Source organism: Pleurodeles waltl, chromosome 9, assembly GCF_031143425.1.
Source record: "Pleurodeles waltl isolate 20211129_DDA chromosome 9, aPleWal1.hap1.20221129, whole genome shotgun sequence".
Lineage (NCBI taxonomy): Eukaryota > Metazoa > Chordata > Amphibia > Caudata > Salamandridae > Pleurodeles > Pleurodeles waltl.
The window spans coordinates 163,401,189-163,426,324 of NC_090448.1; positions in this window are offsets into that span (position 1 = coordinate 163,401,189).

Consider the following 25,136-nt stretch of genomic DNA (forward strand, 5'->3'; position numbering starts at 1 on the left):
GTTTCTGCTGCCACCATACCAGAGGCATCAAGATCTGGGACATACATGGGTATCCCAAAGAGAACCTCATAAGGAGTGCGTCCCCCCAAGGACCGTCTTGGCAGATTATTCAGTGCACTCTGGATCCCATATAGGTGATGTGACCAACTGCGGCCTGAACCTAGTACTCGAGCTGTTAAGGACTGCTTTAGATCACGATTCTGCCTCTCCACGACCGAATTTTCCTCTGGATGGTATGGTGAGGAGTAATGGAGTTCAACACCCATCGTCCCCATGGTGTCCCTGAATGCCTTGGAAGCAAATGCAGGGCCCTGGTCCGAATGGACTGCTGCAACCGCATATTTAGATCAGCAAGTCTTTTATAACAGTCCGAATATCAGCTGACCGCTGTGGCTATACCCACAGGAATCTAGAACAAGAATCTACAGCGACTAAAATTTAAATGTATTTGTAGGCACCATCAGGCTGTAAGGGACCACAATGGTCCAGGTACACACACTGTAGTGGCCTGTTGGACACTAAGAGGGATGTCTGCGGTGGCCATTTGACATTAGAGCCCTTTATCTGCTGGCAAATGTCACAGCAAAGGACATATTTCTTTGTCCGTCTGCATAGACCAGGCCACCAGAAGCATTTCTGTAAGAGTGTTATCATGGCCGATATACCAGCATGTGCAGAAGCGACACCCTCATGCACTGCTTTTTACTAGATCTAATCTCTGGTCTTCGTTGGGGATCACACGATCTCCAACCCCAGGAATTGTTGCATAGGCAACATTCTGTGCACTGATATGGTAAGTATAGTTTGAAGGGTATCCCTTTGGAAGGGGCTTGCCTGCAGCCAAAGCTCTCACGGCAGTCAGTATTTCATTATCCAATCTCGTTTGTGAACGAGTCACTGCAGCCACAGAAGCCGTAGCTATTGCTGCTTTGGCCGCTTCATCAGCCAATGTATTGCCAGTAACGTGTATTCCTACACGTTGGTGGCCCAATGTATGTACTACATGGACACACAGTAGCTTAGCCTTAAGATCAGCCACCCAAGATATTTAGAGGAGTGGGATAATCTTGTTCGTACTGGAGAAACTCTTGTATCTGAAGTTTTGGATAAAAAATGTAATCGACATCAGTGGCGGTCAGAGACGTTGCCCATTGAATCCAACGTGAATGTAATGCATTAGCGTTAGGAATGCTTGCTTTGGTGACAGCCTCTAAGGCCGGCACCGGGGAGGCAACTATAATACGTTTCCCCTGGGCAAATGGCCTCTCTTTTATGACAGCCATTTGAACTGCCGTCGGAATCTTTTCTGTAGGTGCAAAATGCTGTTCTGCATTAGAATATAAATGTGATTTATATGCTATGGGTAACGTGTCACCCTCGTTGAAGGTGACAAAAGTAAATCCGATGGCACCAGCAATTATTCTGATGACCAAATTTGTTTTATCACGTGTGTGTAAGTGTTTAGCTTCTAGCATGTCCTGTTGCATTTCCCTAAGGATGCATGTGTGTTCAACTGTCCAGTGTCTGCTACAAAAATTGGACTGAGCCAAGTCATAAAGTGGCTTGATATGTTGTGCATAATCTAGAAAGTATGTTCTGCCAAAGTTAAAGAAACCTAGTAAAGACTGCAGTTTCTTAAGTGTGTTAGGAGGGTGCAGTTGAGCATATTTCTCCAGAAAGTGCAGGGCTAGGCTCTTTCCCTCGTTCGATAGCTCATATCCCAGGAACAATACACTGAGAAAGGCGATCTTACTTTTCTTAAAGTTGAATTTGTAACCAAGGTCTGCAAATCCCAAAATTATTCGATCAATAAATGCCGAGGTCGTTGTCTGTGAGATATGTGTCATCCACATAGGATAACGCCTCTGAGTCAATATCATGTAATATTGATGTTACACGGGCTGAAAATAGCCCCGGGCTGTTTTTATGGCCTTGAGGTAAACGACAAAAGCGTTTCTGTGAGCCAAATGAGAATGCACTCAGGTCCCGACTTGCGTGTGCTAAGTTCTGGCAGAAAAAGCCATTAGATATGTCTAATGTTGTTTTATATTTTTTATGCACTATGGCCTTCATTACAACCTTGCGGTCAGTGGTAAAGTGGCGGTAAAACCGCCAACAGGCCAACGGTAAAAAAATGGAATTATGACCATGGTGGAAACCGCCAACATAGACAGCCACTTTAACCCTACAGCCACAGCGGTACAAACAAACAGCATGGCGGTCACCGCCAACAGACAGGCGGAAGACAATGTACCGCCCACACTATTATGACAGGCCAATCTGCCACCTTTTCCGGAGCTGATTAAACGCGATCAAAAACACAGTGGAAACAGGACTTGGAAGGGGAAACACTCACCTCTACACAACCCACTAGGAACCAGAACACCATGGAGCCTGAACTCCAAATACTCCCTGCGATTGTCTTCCTGCTCCTCTACCAGGAGCACGACCGACGGCGGCGACGACCATGGTGAGTACAGCACCTACGACACAGGGGAGGGGGAGGGAAAAGAGAGTGACACACACATGCAACACACAACACCCCCACCTCCACCATCACCTACAACAACACACACACCAATACATGCTGAAACATTACATTGAGACCCCCCCTGGAAGAACGCAAGGACAAAAGGAAATGATTGTAACCATTGTAATCAATAAACATCCATTAGTCAAAAATTTATATACACTATAAACAAATATGTACACCAAGATTTCAAGTCCAGGTACTGCACCTATATAGTCCGTGGACCACTGGGCCCAAAATGCATGGGCGAGGCCCACGCAAGATACCCGATCGAAACGGAGAGAACACTGCAGGGGCATCAGATCGAAATAAAACAGGCACCTCAGGGGGAAAGGAAGAGGGGGCTCCTGAGCCGGATAAGCGCACGACACCAGCTTCACGAGGGGGATCCATGCCCATAGATGTATCCTGGGGAGTGCAAAGCCACAGCCTCTCAAGTCTCTCCAGTGGGTGGGTTGCCCACTGCTTTATCCTGGGGAGTGCAAAGCCACAGTCTCTCAAGTCTCTCCAGTGGTTGGGTTGCCCACTGCTGCATCCTGGGGAGTGCAAAGCCACAATCTCTCAAGTCTCTCCAGTGGGTGGGTTGCCGACTGCTTTATCCTGGGGAGTGCAAAGCCACCGTCTCTCAAGTCTCTCCAGTGGGGGGGTTGCCCACTGCTTTATCCTGGGGAGTGCAAAGCCACAGTCTTTCAAGTCTCTCCAGTGGGTGGGTTGCCCACCGCTTTATCCTGGGGAATGCAAAGCCACAGTCTCTCAAGTCTCTCCATTGGGTGGGTTGCCCACTGCTTTATCCTGGGGAGTGCAAAGCCACGGTCTCTCAAGTCTCTCCAGTGGGTGGTTTGCCCATTGCTTTATCTTGGGGAGTGCAAAGCCACGGTCTCTCAAGTCTCTCCAGTGGGTGGGTTGCCCACTGCTTTATCCTGGGGAGTGCAAAGCCACAGTCTCTCAAGTGGATAACAGTCTCCACTGGTTCTGGAGGGGGCTTTGTGCCCAGAGTGCTTCATCCTGCCAAGGACTGAACTAGTGGATGCGTTTCTCCACTGGTTCTGGAGGGGGTTTTGTGCCCAGAGTGCTTCATCATGCCAAGGACTGAGGTAGTGGATGTGATACTCCACTGGTTCTGGAGGGGGCTTTGTGCCCAGAGTGCTTCATCCTGCCAAGGACTGAGGTAGTGGGTGTGATACTCCACTGGTTCTGGAGGGGGATTTCTGCCCAGAGTGCTTCATCCTGCCAAGGACTGAGGTAGTGGATGCCTTTCTCCACTGGTTCTGGAAGGGGGCTTTGTGCCCAGAGTGCTTCATCCTGCCAAGGACTGAGGTAGTGGATGTGAAACTCCACTGGTTCTGGAGTGGGCTTTCTGCCCAGAGTGCTTCATCCTGCTAAGGACTGAGGTATTGGATGTGATACTCCATTTACAGTGGGGCAACATGGAAGCTGCCCAGGACCCTGGAACTGACCACCAGCCACGTACGGATGACCACTGGGGATGGCAGCCATGTCTGCGGTGGTGCCACTGGCTCAGGTTGTCGCGGGGCTGCTGGCGGGGCTGGTGGTGGTGTCATTAGCAGCGGTGCTTGCGGCAGTCATTGTTGCGGCTGTGCTGGTGGCTGACTCACTGACTGCCGTGCTGGTGGCTGGCTCACTGACTGCCATGCTGGTGTCTGGCTCACTGACTGCCGTGCTAGCGGCGGTGTCAGTAATGGCGGTTCTGGCGGTGGTGTCAGTAATGGTTGTGCTGGTGGCGGGCTCACTAACCGCGGGGCTGGCGGCGGTGTCAGTAGCGGCGGTGCTGGTGGCGGGCTCACTGACTGCAGTGCTGCTGAAGGGCTCTGTATCTGGGCTGCTGGCAGCGGTGTCCTTAGCAGCGGGCCATTTGGCGGTGCCGGTGGCAGTCTTGTCCGCCGCGCAGGTTGGTGGCGATGTTGACTTGCCTTTCTGCTTCAGGCCCTTCCCCAACTTGGATGCTGGTGCAGCTGTCTTGCCACTTCCCACACTTGTCTTGGCTGAGCCCTTGGTGGCAGGTGTTTTGGCCTTCTCCCTCTGGGATGTGGGCAACTTCTTCTGTTTTGGAGGTGGGGGAATGCCCTTGGCCTCGCTCCTTGGGACACTGGCAGCCCTGTTGCTTGGCACACTCCAGAAACCGGGTATTGCTGGCACCACTGTGCCCGATGATGTGGTGGCTGAGGTGCTGGGTTGGTACCTGGAAAGGCGGGCCCTAGGGGATGGACGGGTGGGGGGAGGTATAGGGAAGAGGTCAACTTTTAAGAGGAAAAGTTTTTTTGATACACTGGGACGGGTAGATGGAGGGGGTTTGGGAGTGGAGGAAGAGGTAGTGGTTGTAGGAGGTGTTCCTTTGCTGACTTTGGGTGAAGGTGCATGGGCTGGAGGCTGTCGTGAGGTGGATGGCTGTTGGGTGGGTGTGTGACTGCGTTTGTGTAGTTTGGGAGGAGGGCTCACAGACACACTGGTAGAGGACACTGGGGATGTGTGAATGGTAGTGGGGTGGTGAGTGCACGTGAGCGGTGTGTGGTGATGGGCATGCTGGTGATGGAGGTAGTGGTTAAAGATGTAGTGCATGCAGGTGTGAGTGGAGATGTGACAGGGAGGGAGGAGGGAGACGTGGAGGAGGGCGACACAGTGGAGGCAGTGGATGTTGGTATGTGTGCATAGGTATGATGCTTGTCTGAGTGCTTGTGGGATGTGTAGTGCTTATGTTTGGCAGAGCCACCCTTGTGTGTTGATGTGTGTGCATGCTGGTATGAGGGTGTGCTTGGGATAGGCTGAGGTACTGGGGATTGGGTCTTGGTGGAGGATGTTGGAGGGGGGAGGCTGGACACAGGGACAATGGCTGCCATCAGTGCAGAGGCCAGAGACTGAAATGCTCGCTGTTGGGCTGCCTGGCCAGAATTAATGCCCTCCAGGTATGCATTTGTCTGTTGCAACTGCCTCTCTACACACTGGATGGCATTCAGAATGGTAGACTGCCCAACAGTGAGGGATCTCAGGAGGTCAATAGCCTCCTCACTGAGGGCAGCAGGGCTGACTGGGGCAGGGCCTGAGGTGCCTGGGACGAAGGAGATGCCCATCCTCCTGGGTGAGCGGCCACGGGACACACGCTGAGGGGCTGCTGGGAGGGCGGTGCTGGCAGGGGGGTGGCGGCTGTACCTGTAGATGCAGTGGGCACAGAGGGTCCCACCACCGCAAGGGAGCTCCCATCAGAGGAAGAGTCGGTGTCGCTGGTCTCAGTTCCTGTCCCCACCGTGGAGCTCCCCTCGCCCTCCGTCCCACTGGTGAATTCAGACTCTGTTGTCTGGCCCTCCAGGGCCATGTGGGATGCAGCTCCCTCCTGCTCCGGTGGCACAGCTCCTCCGCCTGATGATGCTAATGGACACTAGAACAGGGAGACCACAAAAAGGGGGGGGAGAAAGAAGAAAGACATGTTCAGTGCATACAATACCGCTACCGTCGGCGGACACTACAGACACAGCAGCCCTCTGCACTACGCCATGCACTTGGAGTTCCCTAATTAATCACAGGCCCATGGGGTACATGTCCTATTCCCGAATGCTGCACACATGGAAGTCACAGGAGCCTGACTAGGTGTAGATGGCTCTTACCACTGGTGGGGATGGGGTGCCATTTAGCCTGCCTCACAAAGGGTCCTTGCCTACAAAGCTCGCCCTTGCCTAGGGGAACCCACTGCCCACCCAGACACCTCCAATGCACGCAGAGTCAGCTGAATGTCAGTGTACTCACCCCCTTGTGTTTGCTGTGATGCCCTCAAGCACAAATCCAACTCCGTATACGCCACCACCAGGATCCGGAACATCAGGGGGGTCATGGCATGACGGGCACCCCTCCCACACTGGGAGGCCATCCCCAGCTGGGCCTCCGCTGTCTTTTTTCTCCAGTGGCGAATGTCCTCCCATCTTTTACAGCAGTGGGTGCTCCGTCTTTGGTGGACCCCCATGGTCCGGACTTCCTTGGCGATGGCACGCCAAATATCCTTCTTCTGGTGGGCGCTGACCTAGAGGAATAGTACAGGGGAAAATGTAACACTTTTACCGTCCGGACCGTCACAGTCATTTTGCCCTGACGCACATACACTCACCGTCCGATCATGCAGGCCTCATCTCCCCTCTGTATCTTCCATCCACACCACTCCAAACAGGCATTGCCCATACAGCATGCTCACAGTGTACTCACCTGTTTGTCTGGAGGACCGTAGAGTAGCGTGTACTGGGGAAGAACCCGATCCACTAGTTTATCCAACTCCTCCGATGTGAAGGCAGGGACCCTTTCACCAGACACATGAGCCATCGTCGCTTCCAGACTAAGGTCACACCAGCACTTGCAGTGTAGGTCCTCTCAGGTATCAAGTGAGTAAACAGAGAGAAAATGGCGGTCACGTCCGCGGCAGTGCGTACCGTCACCGCTGGCGTACATCGTCATTGGCTCCTGGGACCCATAGGGCCCAATGTTAACCAATGTAGGATTGCACTGTGGTCTTCGACTACCTACTGCGACGGTGTAGCACGCCAGCGCAGTTACCTCATATCCCCTTGACCCACATTACAGGTCAGGCAGCCGCCATTTCAGGTGGCCACATGGCATTATTTTAAAATGCGTCACACATATATAAGACTTGCATATACACAGAGACAGGCACATAGCGTATTGACAAATGTGTGCAATACAATTGTTTTTTACTTACCTCTGTGTTGGCTGACTCTGTGCTCGCTGTTCTCATCTATAGGGCACGTCCGCTGGGGCAGGTGAGGAGATGGCGGCATCCTCCGGTGTACAGACCGCTGGTGGACCTGTCGACAATGGAAGAGAGACATGTAATAGTCACCTACAGACTAGGGAGCATATTTATACTCCGTCTGTGCCGATTGTGCATCAAAAGTTTTGACGCACAATCAGCGCAAACGTTGCCACATATTTAAACTTTGAATCCCGAGCCCGCGGATGACAAAATTCTGCCGTGTGCGTCATTTTTTGGATGCAGCAACCCGCCTTGGTTAATTATATGCAAGGTAGGCGTTCCCGTCCAAAACTTTGGCTTAAACGGCCGTGCGTCGTATTTATGCTTTCGGGCAAAAATGATGCACGGCCGGGAGGCGGAGCCAGAAAATGACGCACAGCCCGATTTGCGTCAAAAATGTATGCCTGGGTCAGGGCAGGCGTTAAAATGGGGCAATCACATCTGTATATAATCAGAACACACAGAACAAACAACAGGGAGCCATGGAGGTGATTCTAATCCAGCATGCACGCAGACGCAGAGCCCAGCAACAACAACAGCAGCTACAACAACACCAGCAGGGACCCCAAAGGCAGCGCAGAAGGCAAGAGAGGATATTCCGCCCAAGAACAACCCTTCAGGGCCTCAGGGAACACGACATCATACAGAGGTACCGGTTGAACTGGCAGGCCATTCAGCAGCTGCTGCGAAACACAGCATGGTGGTGTATGGTTTCTCACTTCATCAGATGATTCCCTCAGGATGGGCAGAGTATGATGCAATCATGGCCACTGTGCAGATTTCTCTAACTACATATTATCTGGACAGTTGTATTGACAAGCTACGTTATTTGACAGTAGGGACATTTCAATTATCTACTGCGCAGTTGATATGTCACATTACCCAGAGACAAATATGTTGTGTAAGTGCTATTTATTGAAAAGTGCTGTAGTGCTATATGTACATTGTCCATGACTGTGAGTCCATTATAGTGATATCGTCCATTGTGATCCAACACAAGTGTTTACCAAAATGCTTTTGTCATGCTGGGGTTGCTGTTTCAGACAGTGCAGAGGGACAGACTTAGCCAATGAGTAGGAGAGAGACAATCACTGGGCTGGGTGACATGATATACAGTGGTTTGCAGAACAGTGCTTGAGTACAGTTGTTGCAAGACTGGCAAGTTACAAAGCGCAGGACCTTGGTAAATGTCAACCATGTGGCAGGGACTAGTGCTTCCGGGTACTTTTCCTTGTGAATGTGATCTGTTCCATGTCTTCTTCTTCTGATGTGTGTGTTGCCTGCTTTGTCCTTGTTGTTGTTGGTTGTGAAGGGGCAACACACACCTCAGTGTTAGAAGACGTGGAGTCAGACATCCAGGTGGCTGCTCCCTGTGAAGGTCTTAAGGGCAGTACTGCTGCAAGAAGGGCCTGCTGGTTCTTGAGAATAGCAGCCACATCACGATGGTAGGCAGCCAGGTCGGCCCTGAGGGGTTCAATGTTGCATTCGTGCACGCGTTGACAGGATTGCTGTTGTAGGTGTTGGGTCAACTGTATTACAGCTGTGCTGATTTCCTTCTGGGTTTTCTGCAGTTCCTGCAAGATAGATGTTAGGGCTTGCATAGCTGCTGCCTGATCTGCAGATGACATCATGCATGAACGCACCCCCTCAAGGCTGTCTGCCATATTTTACATCCCCACCCGCACCTCCTTGGCCAGCTCCCGCTGTACTCCAACTACAGTTCTCTCAAAGCTGGTGCCAGTGTCGTCTGAGTCCTCAGCTGTATTGGAGCTGACAGGTCTTACAATTGGGGTGGTGGGTGGATCCTCTGCGATGGCTGCTTGTTCTGTGCTCCTCCTTGTGACTGAAGGTGGGGTCTAGGGGGTTTCAATGACCTTTTGAATAGTCTCCTGGGGAATGTTTTTCGGCTCGTCATCCATGTCATCAGGGAAATCTGGGACAGGCATATCGGCAGGAGATCCATTTTCCTCTGCAATGAAACAGGGTACAATTAGTGTGTCTGTGTTGTGACAATTTTGACGTGACGTGCCTGCCTTTTGATGAATTCACTTTGTGATCTTGTTTTGTATTAATATCTGCAGTCCTTCAGATGGGCATTTTTTCAGGCCTATGGCCCACCTGTGTGTCACATGTATGTTATTGAGTTATCAGACTTGTCAGCCTCATCGCCTCTAGGTGTTGGTTTATGCCAAATAGAGAATTGCCACCTTCTTGTCCTACTCGACCCTCAGTGTATATCCATTCTCATGGTGAGACCTTTCACTGGCTGTGGGTGTTCTGATGGCCCTGGCAGAACACTTAACTATCAGGACCTGCCCCAATCCCTGATCGTTCACATTGACTTAAATGTAATTGACATGTTGCATATCCTATGCATGGCAATGTTATGATCTGATATGGATGTTGACATTGTTAATGTGTCCTGCTGATGTTCGGTAATGTGTGTTGCATTGGATTGCCCTGATAGTCGTATCAGTGTCCTATTTCGTCCTCTGACTGTGCAGGTGTATTTCAGTGACCAGTTACATGTGTCCCCTCCTCAATGCTGTTGTCTGAGCAGTATGACATTTGTGATGTTGCCTTGTTACCCAGGCACAGGATGGACCCTGACATATGCAGCATGGGTGTGTCCTTAGTGCTGTGTCGCTCCTATTGTTGTTTACTTTGGCTGATGTTTGTGACAACTATGGGCATTGACATTTGAGTGTACTGGGGCCTTTGTCTTGTTTCAGGAGATTGTTGCAGATGTCATCCTCACCCCCTAATTTAGGTATGTATGTTCCATGGGGAGGTTACTGCCATTGGCTACTTGAGCTGCACACAGATCAGAGGTGGTAGTGGCAACTGGTGTTGCAGTTACATTGCAGTTGTCGGTTTGGCTAGAGGACTGCTATTAGGGCCCTAGTTAATGTAGGAGGTATGTTGGCTGACGAGTGCCAGGATGTCAGTTTGACGTGGTGGCCTTCCCTCCTGTCGTGGCTTTCCCTTTGCTCCATCGTTGGCATTACAGCATGCCCCCATGGGACTGTTGTTGGTGTTGTGTAATGCTGTGTCTTCTCAGAATGGGCCATGCCCCCCTGCCGTGCCCCTTTACCCATGCCACTCCATTTATATGATGACTTACATGCAATGTGTAGTAGGTATTCCCCCCCCGGTTGCAGTTGACATTAGTGCATTTCAATTCCCTATGCGACTTACCCTGCATGTGCGTTGTCTCGTGGTAGTCTGCGCTGTCCTGTCCTTGAATCCCTGTGACGATCTCCTCAGGGATGACAGCTGCGACCATCTCCTCCATGTGTTCCAGGGCCTCCTGGTGTGCTGGACTCCCCCCTCCAGTCTGCATTGCTGCCTTTCTGTTCCTGGCCATCTTTTCCTTGGTCCTGTGTTTGCAGTCATGCCAGCGTTTCTTGCACTCGATGACTGTTCTGCGCATTTCAGCCACACTGTTAATCTTGTCGACAATTTGTTGCCATATAGCCTCTCTCCTACTGATTGGCAACTTTGAGGTGACAAACAGTTGGTGCTGATGTTCCGTCACCTCTTTAACCAGGATTTCCTGCTCCTCTGCACTGAAGCGACACTTTCTTTTCTTCTTAAAAGTGTCCTGGTTCTTGTGTGGGTCCTCCTGGCTGGTTCCTGGTCTGCTGTCATCTTTCTGGGGTCTGTAGTGGCATATGGGATCCATTTTGGCTCTCCTCTGGTGAACTGGCAGTGTTCGTGGTTTTTTTTGCCGCTATTGTGTCAAAAAACGGCGCATATCCGGTTTGCGGTGTCGTAAATCGTCCCACAGGCATTTCCGCCGCGATAACGTCGTTTTCCTTTACGACTTGACGCCGCGGTGTGCGTCAAAAATAATGACTCCCACCTGTTGTTTGCGCCGCCGTGCGTCAAAGTATAAATATGACGCCCGCACGGCGCACCAAAATGGCATTAGCCGGCGGTAATATTTTTGACGCTAAACTGCGCCGGCGCAGTTTTGCGTCAAAAAGTATAAATATGGGACTAGATCGTGCTACAATCCAGGAACTGTGTGCCCATTTTGAGCCAGACCAGATGTCAGCTATCCGCCATCCAACAGGAATCCCCCCTCTAGTGCAGGTCCTGTCAGTACTCCATTTCCTGACAAGTGGGTCTTTTCAAACTACAGTGACCATTGCATCAGGGATGTCCCAGCCAATATTCTCCAACGTGTTGTCCAGAGTGTTGTCTGCCCTGCCGAAACACATGCACAGCTACATCGTGTTCCCTCAGGTGGAGGATTTGCCTACAGTGAAAGGTGACTTCTATGCCCTGGGACATATCCCCAACGTCATAGGTGCCATTGATGGGACACATATGGCCTTGGTACCCCCCCGCAGGAGGGAACAGGAGTACAGAAACCGGAAGAGCTACCTTTCTATGAATGTGCAGATGGTATGTTTGGCTGACATCTCCCATGTGAACGCCAAGTTTCCTGGCTCAGTGCATGACGCTTACATTCTGCGGAATAGCAGCATCCCTTATGTGATGGGGCAATTCCAGAGGCACCGTGTGTGGCTATTAGGTGAGGACACAGACCCTATACTGTGTGAATAGTTGTCTGGGTCTGGGTTGTCCCTAAGGGTTAGTGTGTGTCTAACAGTTGTCCCTCGACATTTGCAGGTGACTCTGGGTACCCCGACCTGTCATGGCTACTGACCACAGTGAGAAATCCCAGGACAAGGGCAGAGGAATGCTACAATGAGGCACATGGGCAAACTAGGAGGATTATTGAAAGAAACTTCGGCCTCCTGAAGGCCAGGTTCAGGTGCCTCCTATACTACTCACCAAAAAAGGTGTGCCAGATCATCGTGGCCTGCTGTATGCTGCACAACTTGGCTTTGCGACGACAGGTGCCTTTTCTACAGGAGGATGATCCAGAAGGAGGTCTTGTGGCAGCTGTGGAGCCTGTGGAGAGTGAAGAAGAGGAGGCCGAATTCGAGGACATAGACAACAGAAACACAGTGATCCAGCAATACTTCCAGTGAGACACAGGTAAGAATACATCACTGCCTCCTACATCTGATCAAATTGTTCAACCTATCATCTGTCTGTCACTTTCACCCAATGTGTGGACCCTGATTTGTCACTTTGTCTTTCAATTTCACAGATGTGGGTCCCACTGTGTGACCTCTGCTATGTTACCTCATGGACTAGAGCTGTGTGACATAGGTATGTAGACAATAGAATGGACATTGGGTTTTTCCTCAGTTATTGCAAACACACAATTGTGAAAGCACAGACTGACTCCAGCTTGTTTTGTGATTGAAGGGTGTTTATTTAAGTGCAAAATAGTGGAGGGGTTGTAAAATGGGCAGGGGTGATGGTGGAGGAATGTCCATGGCAGAGTCCAGCCTATTTGTCTCACAGGTGCATTGTCCAAAGGGGCATAGGAAGTGGGGCTAGGGCAGTTTAAGGATGGACAGGGTGACAAAGTGGGACAGAAGGATGACATTCAGGGTCGTCTCATTTCTTGCCGGGGGTCTTGGCATTGTTCTCTGTCTTTGTCCTGGATCTCAGGGACCACTTGCAGGCTGGTTCTCCATCTGCAAGGGGTGGGGTGCTGGTGTCGTGGTCCTGTGGCAGTGCCTCCTGTCCACTAGCGCCGGCGGAGGTGGTGGACAGTTCATCATCCAGGCTAGTGTCAGGGGCCCCTTGTTGTGCCACAGTGTCCCTCCTGGTGTTCACAAGGTCCTTCAGCATCCCTACAATGGTGCCCAGGGTGGTATTGATGGACTTGAGTTCCACCCTGAACCCCACATACAGTTCCTCCTGCAGCCGCTGGGTTTCCTGAAACTTGGCCAGCACTGTTGCCATCATCTCCTGGGAATGATGGTACGCTCCCATGATGTTGGAGAGGGCCTCGTGGAGAGTGGGTTCCCTGGGCCTGACCTCCCCCTGTCGCACAGCAGACCTCCCAGTTCCCTGGTTTTCCTGTGCCTCTGTCCCCTGAACCGTGTGCCCACTGCCACTGCCCCCAGGTCCCTGCTGTTCTTGGGTTTGTGGGTTTGCCTGGGTTCCCTGTAGTGGTGGACACACTGCTGCTTGACGTGTCCTGGGGACAGAGGTATGGGCCCGCTGGGTGGGTGCTGTGGTGGTGTTTTCTGAGGGGGGAGGCTCTGTGGTGGCCTGTGATTGTGTCAGGGGAACCGACTGTCCCAAGGTCACAGATGGGCCGGGCTGGTCATCTAGATTCAGTTGGACAGAGCTGCTGTCATCACTGTGGGCCTCTTCTGTGGGGGGAGGGGACATGTCTGGAACCTCCTGTCCGGTGATGTTGGGTAGGGGTCCTGCAGGGGTGTAAAGGCTTGATTATTGCATCTGTGTGTGCCAGGGTGTGCAATGGGTGGGTGACCCTTTACCCCAGTGCTTACATTATTGTGTAGGACCTTGTGTGATAATTGTTTTGGGGTCTGTGTGGGTATCTGTAGTGGACATGCATTGGTGATGGGTGTCCATGCTGTGTTGTTGCATGCAGGGCTTGGTGTTGGGATGTGTGGTTTGTGATAGTGGGGCATATGTGAGGAATTGGAGGGATGGGGTGAGGGTGGGGGTATGTGATAGCATGCAGGTAGGGTGGGGTATATGGTAGTTAAAGATTTGACTTACCAGAGTCCATTCCTCCAGCTACTCCTGCGAGGCCCTCAGGACGCAGTATAGCCAAGACCTGCTCTTCCCATGTTGTTAGTTGTGGGGAGGAGGTGGGGGTTCATGTTTGACAGGATATTGTGGCTGCGGTTGGGGTGTAGACCTAACGGGAATAACATGACAAGGAGACTGCTTGTCCCAACCTACATGATTGCAGTATAATGCAGGTGCCTGCGCTAAAGCCCATTCAGCAGCATAGGCTTCTTTTTCTGCTTCCGGAACAAGATTGGAGACAGAAGGCAAAATGACATCTTCCCCATGCGGGAGCTTACGGACGGGTTCAGGTGGCCAGTCTCTTTCGGCCAGTAGGATATAACTAGTAAGTTCATCGCAAAATATCACACTAATGGTGTGCTCCACGTATCTCTCTATCTGAATCTTTAAATCGTAAACCCTGTCGGGTGGGAGAACGTAGCTGTCCGCAGTTTCAACTGCGATGCAATCAGTAGTTGCTGTCGCATCCAGATGATCTTTCAGACTCTGGCGACATATCGTGATCTCTGCTGCGCTGTCTAACAGAGTCACTGCCCACGTCTTGTTCCTCAACAGTGTTCTCAAGTATACTGGCATTTTTAGCTGTCAGTGCTGCCACCTTTTTCTTTTTAAACTGTGGCTTTTGCTGAGGAGTCTTTCTTCTTTTTTAATGGTAGACTGCGACGAGTCTTTCTTTTGTTTCACGTATTCAGGACGTCGATCTGGACGACCCCCTCTCTCACTACGTCGATCCGGTGCATCCTGAAATGAACGAGAGGGTCGTGAATCAGTATATCTGTCTGGAGTTTTAATGTTCTCCCTATTTCTGAGATTGTATGTCCTTTCGGAGTTCTCTGGGTGTGGAGAATCAGCTCTCTTATTTCTTCTATCTTTGAAATCATTTTGTTTGTCCCATCGCTTCTTAGGGCCCTCTTGTGCCTGCTTTGTACCCTCCTTCTGGGTGGTACCTTATAACTCCATTTTCTTTGGCTTGGCTCCCAAACTATCCCGCCCTATACTAGTATAGGTATCGGAAATAATTTTCGGTAGCTGTCTCTCTTGTTCCTGGTATGGAGTTTCCCGGAGAAGCTGGCGTATTGCCAGTGATACCGCTTCCCCTTTAATATCACTGAGTATCATTGAGGAAACCGCGTCAAAATTACGCATTAATGTCATCCCCAAATCCAAGGCTGGTGCAGTCCGTGCTCATTTTGTATTTGTTTTAACACTTCCGGTAAGTTGGCAAGTGTCGGGGTACCATGTGTGGTAGTGTATATAGCAGTGAAGACTGTACCCCATGTGGCACAGTCATCCACCGAACCAGTCTATGTTTTTCCTGTGGTCCCGTATGGGGAAACACAGCTTCCAGCTGATTAGTTTTTTGGGCAATCCAGAACTGTATTTTTTCCCATTCTGCAGGTACTTTACCCATGATAGTATGCACTGTTTGTGGATTAATCCCAGTAGCCAATTGGTAACCACCAGGTGCTGGTGGTGCTGGATACGCTGGTGTGGTGTTCAATGTCTGCATTACGAACTGAACTAATCGTCTATTAATTGTCACTAGTTCATTATATAAATCTCGCAGACCTGCTATTTTCATATTTTGTATGACTGGGTGAGGTGTGTATGTGGCAAACATAGACCACGTTGGTCCGTCATTACTTAAGAGACCTAGCCTCACTCTTTGTAGTACATGTGGTAGGGCGCCTTCAAACCAGTTCTGGTGCTCTTGGTATGTGAGCGATATTTCATGACACTGGTATGCTCGGTACCGTTGAGGTACGTTCGCAATTTCATATGTGTGGAATGTATGTGTTCTCTGGTCCATCTCAGGAAAGGTGACCCAACAATAAAATGTTTCTGTTTGGTATACTTCATTAGCCTCTATTATAAGAGTAACATCCCCAACCTCATCTGTAAGGCCATATGTTAATAAATGTTGTGTTAGAGCTTGTCTAGCATTTTCAGGAATGTCAATGGCAGCAGCCATTTTTGTTTCGAAAAACGGAACACCAAAATGGTGAGTAAAGTCCTTTTATGGGTTTGAGCTCGAACAACCTACAGCTTAGTCAGGTGTCACCTTTTCAGCTGAGGAGGAGTTTCCCAAAGACCATGGACGTCTCCGTATAATGGTACTTAGGCTACATGTTGTCTGTGAGACAGTGATAGTTGGGGTATCTGTAAATTAGTGCCTAAACACCATCGTTGGTGGTGCCATGTCGTAGTTTGGACTCTTGCTCTAGGCAAGACCGCTGGTTTGAGGATGACAGTACTTTTGTCTGTAGGCGACTATGCCCATCCGACAACAAATCGCAACTGTTGTCCTAACCTTACCGGCTCACTAGCAGCAATTCACCAGAAACACAATAGCCAAAGGTGATTTGTGGCAGCCTTTACGCATGGACTCGAGAATAAGACATCTCAGGGAATGTCGTGGTTAAACAGAGGTCACCCCTCTCTCACAGATATATCATGACTCATACAAATACAGGCAATGACGAAGATGCAGTGAAGTTTCAATAGTTTTTATTTAATACAACTGCAATTTGCGATATGTTGCATGGGCTGCAATGATTAGGATAATGAATAATGCAAGAAACAGAATTGTGAAGACGAAAGTCATTATTACAAAGACCCCCACCATCTTGCAATGCATGTAAAAGACATACGAGATGTAATATGACCTAATACCCTAATGTGATAGGCCTAACCTCCTACCTAAAGGAGAGATGGGTTTGCTAAACCTAATCTGCCAACGCCATGTCCATGAGAGGAGCCCCCAACCCTCCTTACCTTGGAATGAGGTTTGTATCTCAGACTCCGCAGGGACACGAAGACTGGGTCAGCGTCAAGACGACGTGCAGCATCGGTATCAGCGATGGTGGCGAGGCCCTCTGGTCGGAATCACTCTGATTATCTGTCTAAAGTGCGATGTATTTATACAGATCTACCAGGACCCCTGACGTAGGTGTGTTCCCAAACAATAGATAACAGAAATGCTTGGAACAGCAATTATTATAAACAATTCCCTCGAAAGTATAGAGGGAAAATCCCTAAGTGAGAACACCTACTGTTTGTTTGTATTTGTTGCTTGATCTTGACGCCTTAGCGTGGTGGCACTGATAATGCAAAGCATAACAATTGGCCTAACTATAAACAAGGCAGCCATCATAGATGAATTAAATAAATAAATGGGCTAAGACAGAGCAAGCTAAGTAGGTTAAAAGTCACTAGGTGACGGAAGCACAAGTCTGTAAGCCAAAGGCTTAGCTAACTCCTGTAATCCCTTTAAAACAAACTAGTATTCACTACAGAACCAACCTATTTAAACCTATTTAAAAGTACAATATTTATCAGATTAACCACATTGGTAGTGTAGGAAAGTACCATCTTGCCTGGCATGTTACCCCCATTTTTCACTGTATATATGTTGTTTTAGTTGTATGTGTCACTGGGACCCTGCCAGCCAGGGCCCCAGTGCTCATAAGTGTGCCTGAATGTGTTACCTGTGTAGTGACTAACTGTCTCACTGAGGCTCTGCTAATCAGAACCTCAGTGGTTATGCTCTCTCATTTCTTTCAAATTGTCACTAACAGGCTAGTGACCAATTTTACCAATTTACATTGGCTTACTGCAACACCCTTATAATTCCCTAGTATATGGTACTGAGGTACCCAGGGTATTGGGGTTCCAGGAGATCCCTATGGGCTGCAGCATTTCTTTTACCACCCATAGGGAGCTCTGACAATTCTTACACAGGCCTGCCACTGCAGCCTGAGTGAAATAACGTCCACGTTATTTCACAGCCATTTTACACTGCACTTAAGTAACTTATAAGTCACCTATATGTCTAACCTTTACCTGGTAAAGGTTAGGTGCAAAGTTACTTAGTGTGAGGGCACCCTGGCACTAGCCAAGGTGCCCCCACATTGTTCAGGGCCAATTCCCCGGACTTTGTGAGTGCGGGGACACTATTACACGCGTGCACTACATATAGGTCACTACCTATATGTAGCTTCACAATGGTAACTCCGAATATGGCCATGTAACATGTCTATGATCATGGAATTGCCCCCTCTATGCCATCCTGGCATAGTTGGCACAATCCCATGATCCCAGTGGTCTGTAGCACAGACCCTGGTACTGCCAAACTGCCTTTCCTGGGGTTTCACTGCAGCTGCTGCTGCGGCCAACCCCTCAGACAGGCTTCTGCCCTCCTGGGGTCCAGCCAGGCCTGGCCCAGGATGGCAGAACAAAGGACTTCCTCTGAGAGAGGGTGTTACACCCTCTCCCTTTGGAAAATGGTGTGAAGGCAGGGGAGGAGTAGCCTCCCCCAGCCTCTGGAAATGCTTTCATGGGCACATTTGGTGCCCATTTCTGCATAAGCCAGTCTACACCGGTTCAGGGACCCCTTAGCCCTGCTCTGGTGTGAAACTGGACAAAGGAAAGGGGAGTGACCACTCCCCTGACCTGCACCTCCCCTGGGAGGTGTCCAGAGCTCCTCCAGTGTGCTCCAGACCTCTGCCATCTTGGAAACAGAGGTGCTGCTGGCACACCGGACTGCTCTGAGTGGCCAGTGCCACCAGGTGACGTCAGAGACTCCTTCTGATAGGCTCCTTCAGGTGTTGCTAGCCTATCCTCTCTCCTAGGTAGCCAAACCCTCTTTTCTGGCTATTTAGGGTCTCTGTCTCTGGGGAAACTTTAGATAACGAATGCAAGAGCTCATCTGAGTTCCTCTGCATCTCTCTCTTCACCTTCTGCCAAGGAATCGACTGCTGACCACGCTGGAAGCCTGCAAAACTGCAACATAGTAGCAAAGAGGACTACTGCAACTCTGTAACGCTGATCCTGCCGCCTTCTCGACTGTTTTCCTGGTGGTGCATGCTGTGGGGGTAGTCTGCCTCCTCTCTGCACTAGAAGCTCCGAAGAAATCTCCCGTGGGTCGACGGAATCGTCCCCCTGCAACTGCAGGCACCAAAGAACTGCATCACCGGTCCCCTGGGTCTCCTCTCAGCACGACGAGCGAGGTCCCTTGAATCCAGCAACTTTGTCCAAGTGACTCCCACAGTCCAGTGACTCTTCAGTCCAAGTTTGGTGGAGGTAAGTCCTTGCCTCCCCACGCCAGACTGCATTGCTGGGAACCGCGACTTTTGCAGCTACTCCGGCCTACGTGCACTTCCGGCGGAAATCCTTTGTGCACAGTTTAGCCTGGGTCCACGGCACTCTAACCTGCATTGCACGACCTCCTAAGTTGTTCTCCGGCGATGTGGGACTCCTTTGTGCGACTTCGGGTGAGCACCGTTTCACGCATCCTCGTAGTGCCTGTTTCTGGCACTTCTCCGGGTGCTACCTGCTGCTGAGAGGGCTCTTTGTCTTGCTCGACGTCCCCTGACGCAATTTGCGACATCATGGTCCCTCCTGGGCCACAGCAGCGTCCAAAAACCCTTACTGCACGATTTGCAGCTAGCAAGGCTTGTTGGCGGTCTTTCGGCGGGAAAACACTTCTACACGACTGTCCACGGCGTGAGGGATCCTTCCTCCAAAGGGGAAGTCTCTAGCCCTTGTCGTTCCTGCAGAAACCTAAGCTTCTACAGTCCAGTAGCAGCTTCTTTGCACCCACAGCTGGCATTTCCTGGGCATCTGCCCATCTCCGACTTGCTTGTGACTTTTGGACTTGGTCCCCTTGTTCCACAGGTACCCTCGACTGGAAATCCATTGTTGTTGCATTGCTGGTATGTGTCTTTCCTGCAGAATTCCCCTATCACGACTTCTATGTCCTTTGGGGAACTTTAGTGCACTTTGCACTCACTTTTCAGGGTCTTGGGGTGGGCTATTTTTCTAACCCTTATTATTTTCTAATAGTCCCAGCGACCCTCTACAAGGTCACATAGGTTTGGGGTCCATTCGTGGTTCGCATTCCACTGTTGGAGTATATGGTTTGTGTTGCCCCTATCCCTATGTGTCCCCATTGCATCCTATTGTAACTATACATTGTTTTCACTGTTTTCTAAGACTATTACTGCATATTTTGGTATTGTGTATATATATCTTGTGTATATTTCCTATCCTCTCACTGAGGGTACACTCTGAGATACTTTGGCATATTGTCATAAAAATAAAGTACCTTTATTTTTAGTATAACTGTGTATTGTGTTTTCTTATGATATTGTGCATATGACACTAAGTGGTACTGTAGGAGCTTCACTCGTCTCCTAGTTCAGCCTAAGCTGCTCTGCTAAGCTACCATTATCTATCAGCCTATGCTGCTAGACACTCTATACACTAATAAGGGATAACTGGGCCTGGTGCAAGGTGCAAGTACCCCTTGGTACTCACTACAAGCCAGTCCAGCCTCCTACAGGTAGCAAGTATTTAGAATAGGTCTTTCATACAAGCTCCAGTTCAAGGCTCCAATGACTAAGTTGATGTCTTGATCTCTAGATCAATATTTAAATATGTAATCAAAATAAATAATGAAATAAATAAATATTTAAATATTTAAATAAATTACATTCAAATTAAATTTAAATATCAATATCTAAACTCTATTTCTTTTACATCAGATTGAAGAACGATAAAAGAAGTGTAGGATGATAGAGTATTTTGATGATACCTGAGGGCTATTGACAATGTAAGAAATTAGGTTATGTGTCTTGAGGGGTGGAAGCTCCACTGAAATAATAATCACAATCCTTATAAGGGTGAACCACAAACGTTTCCACAATATTGATGACCACCCTTTCACAGGGGGTGCTAATAGAGGGAGAGGAATAAGGGAAGCATTCTACTCTACCCCTGACTACTCACTGGCCCAGCAGGTGGTGCAGGATAGACAGAATGCATCTGAGTCATAGCAGGAAGGCCCTGTAGCACTGGGGACCAGCAAATAAAAATGTTTCCCAAGGCTCAGGAACCTTCGGCTTTATATACTGGAGATCATTCTCTGAGTAGATGAGGTGATCACCAGAGATGTCTGCATTTGCCTGGCCTCAGCCTGTGGTCAAATGACCTTGAGAGTGAAACATTACTTCTGTGCCTGGCAGAACTCTGCCTGGGATGGGCTTCCTTCTTCTTGTCATCTAACTAGTTCATGTAGGTCTCCCAGGGCAGCACTATCCTCACCTGTAGCCCCCTGGGCATCACTGTCAGTGCCTGCTTCTTCCTGGATCATGGGAACATTTGAGGAGAGTTTCTTGTAGCAAAGGGGATCCACCTATGTCCAGATTGTGTGGCCATGTCATATCCTAGCAGCCAGTCCACATGCATGGTAATGAAGAGAAAACAGTACAATCAGAGTTATGATTTTTCAAAGTTTCAGAAGAAAATAGTTCCAAGAAGCACAAGTGGCATTCGCTGTTATCTGGTCACATTGGACTACACTAACATGAGAAGTTCTAGCTGACCCCGATGGAGGGTGTGCCAGATACAAGGACCTGGTATGACCCACTGAAGAGTTTATACTCTTCAATGCAAGTCCACTTGAGGAGATGTAGGTGAAGGATCGCATTAGCAGGGTCAGTGAGGACCACGTGAGGCGAGGAACACCCTGTCCCACACACAAAGCCTTTTTGTCCTCATGTCTGGAAGGAATACACTAAATACCACAGGAGTGTCATTCACAGTCATGTGGCCCTGAACACTGACAGAATGGTGCATTTGGTTTAGGCAGGTAAAAAACTGTGTAAAAGTAGCATTGCAAGAATAGTAACTTAAAATCCATTTACATCTCAAATGCCTGGAAGACGAATTTTCTTTCTGTTACCAAACTTAAGTTATCACTTATTAAGTGTAATAAGGTAACCTAGTGAAAATACAGCAGAGGGATGGCCTTACAGCAGTGAAAAACAAATTTAGAAGCTTTTCACTGTTAGGACATGTAAACCTTAAATACACAAGCGCTGCTTCTTAAGTACTATGCACCCTGCCCTTAGGAGTGTTTACGACCTATCCTAGGGTAACTTATAATTATAAAAAAATGAAGGTTTAGGCTTTTCAAAAAGTTTATTTTGCCATGTTGCAATGGAAGTTTAAAACTGCACTACAGATTGCAGTGGCAGGCCGAAGACATTTTTTACAATTCTACCTTAGCAGTTGTCATGCTGAGTACTGCAGCCCATTAGTAACATTTAATTTAAAGGCCCTGAGTACATTTATAACTATCTAGTAGGGAATATAAATAAATTAAATGACCACTTGGGTGTAGGCCAATTGTACCACGTTTAAAGGAAGAGAGCACAAGCATTTTACAACTGGTTGGAAGTAGTAAAGCGCACAGAGTCCTAATGCCAAAAAAACAAGTTCGACAAAACAGGCAAGTGAAGGCAGAAAATCTAGTGGAATACCACATGTCAGATCTAACGACAATGGTTTGACAGATCTTTGTAATTTAAATTCAAAGACACTCATCAGAAACACTATTCTTTGCAATGCAGAAAACTGAACCACTAATGTATCCAACAAGATGCATCCATGATATACGCACTATCTACTGCTAATTAAAAGATGGTGCTGGTATGAAATTTACTGACTTGATGTAGCATGCATTGCCAGTGGGCAGCTGTTGGAGATGGTGGTTAGGGTGGAGGAGTGGGAGACCAGAGAGATGGCCTAATGCTAATGAGTAGGTGCTATGGGGGAAGGAAGGAAGGAAGAGAAAAGTTTTAGGGCATTAAAACATTGCCCATTTGTGGACTGCTCTTGCCCAAAGACAGTTAAAATCATTATCTTTTAAAATAGTACATGCCAGCAAATATAGGCCCATATGTACAAAGGCACTTTGCATTTCCTAAGGGTGCAATTTGCAATTTCAGGCCATTTGGAAATGCAAAATGCCATTTCAGAATGTATGAAAGGCTGTTTCAGTAGCGCAAAATGCAATTTCTATCCAGTAGAAATTGCATTTTGAAAATTGCTACATAGGAAATCGCGGATAGCAGCATGTACAAAGGATTTCCGAATTGTAAATAATTGTAAAATGGCCCTTTAGGAAATGCAATTACCATCAATCTAGATCTAGTGGTAACCAGGTGCAAACCATAAAAGGGCACCCAGGATGCATGAGGCTCTTTCAGAATGGTGGCCCTGTATGTTTCGGCGAGGAGGATGAGGATTTTGGCTGGCATACAGAGAATGAGGAGGAGACAGGAGAGGGTATTTAGGGTGAGTGTAACCCTGGTTGAACAAACTGAGGAGGAGGCCTCTTTTTGACAATACAGTGGCACAGTCTGATTAACAGGTAGCTGGGTTAACATGGAACATTTGCAGTGCACTTCAATGGCTATGGCAGGAGGCCAAACAAATCTCATGTATCTAATGTCTGGTTGGAGGAAACTCAGCTTTGAATTGCTAGGAGTCTGTGTAAGAGGTTGTTGCAGGTACAAGGACTGCTCAAAACTGAATTTTGGTATTGGATGTCGGAGGACACTAGGATTACCGTAGTACTCTCTACTTACACTCCCTGCCCTCAGAGCAAAAGTTTGGTGTGGTCGAAGAGTTCAGACATCTTGTAAATTATTGAAATGGGTAGGAATATCTCCAGGAACTTTTAAACCATTGATTAGGGCAAAGCCAGACATTATTCCCAATAACCAGCTCATGCCAGACATAAATGTGGTATCTCTAGGCACCCACTTTAGGACACTCCTTGACCTGTGGAAGATCAGAAGAGGATAGAACCTGATATCTGAGACCTGCAAAGAGCCTAGAAGACTGGACCTGCTTTTCCTCTTGTGCCCAGGACAAAGTGGACTCTAAAGATCATGATCTCTTTCAAAAACTACAGAGACACAACAAGCTACAATAGGTCTTTTCCAGAAACTGTATGATGGCGGCAGGACATTGGCTGGACCCTCCCGTTGCCCTCTATCTACCACTCTAATACCCTTCCCTGAGGTCCTGGGGCATGTTTAGAAGTCTACTCCTGTGGTGGTTTCGGACTTAATGGACTTAAGTGAAAAGGTAAAACCTTTGAACAGGGGCAACCTTGGTCAGTGTATCCAAGCCACGCTCCATTGTGGTCAGCATCAAATTGTGCCTAGGTCCTATTCTACTCTGACCATTGACTATCATTAGCAGTTTGTGCCTCTTGGAGCTATTTCAACTGAAGACTTTGAAAAATCATATCTCTATTCCACTTATTAGATTTTTGTCATTTTGTTTTTTTACATTTTACTCTATTTTTCTAATTAGTTTGGGGATTTTTGTTGCATAGCATTTCAACTTTATTACTGTTTTAGTACAGCATAAATACCTTACACATTAAGCTTTTCTGCTCTGTGCCATAGCTACCAGGGAGTTGAACTCAGGTTAATTTAGTGACTTTAATGTAGCTGTTTGCCTCAACAATGGTTGTGGTTATTACTTGAGTTGGGTATTCACCCGCCCACAATTAATACCCCAATTTTCACAACTAGAAAGTAATGGACCAGAAGTCTAGTTGGGTGGGATAAGAGGACTACTAATTTATTTAAAGTTTATTGTTATGTTTGCATTTTTTTCATAAAAACTAAATAAAGCAATTTCTAGAGAGGGCCCTAAGTTTCCAGTTCACAAATGGGTTCTGGAAGTGTACCAAGTCTTGGTCTCATGTAGAAGTGTGGTTTTTCAGAGGCTCCATTGGAGTTTGAAAGGCTAGATCTCCTCAGGCCAGATATGATTACTTACAGAACTGTGGGGTAAGGGAGGCGCTGCAGAGGGTCTCAACAGTAACATTGAAATTACTAAAGATTGGTGCAGAGGAGTCTGCTCATCAGGCCAATAAACCTCTCATGGGGTAGTACAGTTGCACCTGAAGAAATATTATCAGCTCCACCATCTCTTTTGAAGTGTGAATTGTATTCATGCTTGATGGGACTGCTTCTGAGCTGGTTGATTGGTTCCTATTCATACATATGTTCATGGTGAGGGCAACCTGAACATCAGGTTGAATGACGTGCAGTTTGTTGGTTCCAAATGTTCAGGAAGACACTAAGGCAGAGCTTTGCAGGAGTCACAGTGAGGCGGTACTCCATATTTTATGCTGTGTCCCAAGAAGGTAAACCAGCAGCCTATTGCCAATCTAGCTCATAGTCTGAGCTGAACATTGAGGCTATGAACAGTTTTTTCCTCTCTGGACAGGCAGGTGTGCATTTCATCCTTTTCATCCTGTCTCGAAAAAAAAAACTAAACTAAAAGAGAGAGTTACTTTTTCTGGATGTT